The 1,262-nt window shown below is 43.1% G+C and overlaps 1 protein-coding gene across 1 annotated transcript in view; it reads left to right on the top strand.

Annotated features, from left to right (window-relative positions):
* The window catches only part of CDC14B (cell division cycle 14B), a 61,179-nt gene that overhangs the window by 40,124 nt on the left and 19,793 nt on the right, over positions 1-1,262 (top strand). The window lies entirely within an intron of this gene.

The following is a 1,262-nucleotide window of genomic DNA, read 5'->3' as shown; positions in this document are numbered from 1 at the left end:
GTTCACTCCAGGACATGCTTTTTCATTTTTTGCAGTTTGTATAGGTTGAGAATTTTCTGAACCTTTAATTCCTGATCCCTTTTTGCTTAAAAATTCCTTCTTTAATTCTTCTCTTTCCTCTTGCATTTTACTGTAATCAGTAAGGAGAAACCAGGCTGTACCTTTGACACTTCCTTACTAATTTCCTCTGCTAAATATCCAAGGTTGTTACTTAAAAATTTTGCCTTCCACTAAACATTAGAACACAATGTAGTCAATTTCTTTGCCACTTTATAACAAGGACCACCTTTCCTCCAGTTTCTAATAACAGTTCTCATTTTCATAGGAGACTGCACCAGAATCACCTTTAACATTCACATTTCTGGGCCGGCCTGTGGCTCACTCGGGAGGGTGCGGTGCTGATAACACCAAGGCCACGGGTTTGGATCCTATATAGTGATGACTGGTTAGCTCACTGGCTGAGCATGGTGCTGACAACATTCACATTTCTACCAACGGTCCTTTGAAGGCAATCTGTGCATTTTCTAACATGTACCTCAAAACTCTTCCAGCTGCTACAGTTCCAGTTCCAAAGCACTTCTACATTTTTACCTATTTGGTACAGCAGCACATTCATGGTGCAAATCTGTATTATTGCGGGTTCTCCAGGGAAACAAAACCAATAGTCTGTTTATATATGTAGAGGAGATTCATTAAAAGAAATGGGCTCATGTGAATATGGAGTCTGGTGAGTCCAAAACCTGCAGTGTGGTCTGGCAGCCTGGAGACCCCAGAGAGCGGATGGTGCAGGTGAAGCCCTGAGGCCATCTGCTGGAGAACTGCTCAGGGAGGTTGGTCTTTCTGTTCTGTTCAGGCCTTCAGCAGATTGGATGAGGCCCGCCTACATTATGGAGGACCATACGATTACTGAAAGTTCATTGATTTAAGTGTTAATATCATCCACAAACTCACTCCAAGGTGACACATAAAATTAACCATCACAGGAGGTAATGATAATGGGAAAGGGGACTGCACAATAAAGTCAGAAAGGTCTGAGTGAAAGTGGTACCCAAATAAAGTAGAAAGCACAGGTGGATGTGTGAGGACGTGCAAGATTTCAGGCCCTTGCTCTCAGAAAGATTGTAGTGCCATTCCTACCCAGGGTGGGCAACACTGCGCTTACTGAGGGCCGTTGCTCAGAATGTCATTCTCAATCTTGGCTACACATGGAGTCATCTGAATTCTGGGGGTGACATCAGGCATCAGTATTTTTTTTCTTTTCT

This window comes from Galeopterus variegatus, unplaced genomic scaffold, assembly GCF_000696425.1.
Source record: "Galeopterus variegatus unplaced genomic scaffold, G_variegatus-3.0.2 Scaffold531, whole genome shotgun sequence".
Taxonomy (NCBI): domain Eukaryota; kingdom Metazoa; phylum Chordata; class Mammalia; order Dermoptera; family Cynocephalidae; genus Galeopterus; species Galeopterus variegatus.
The sequence above is the reverse complement of the archived record's forward strand: the minus strand, read 5'-3'. Positions and strand labels throughout refer to the sequence as shown.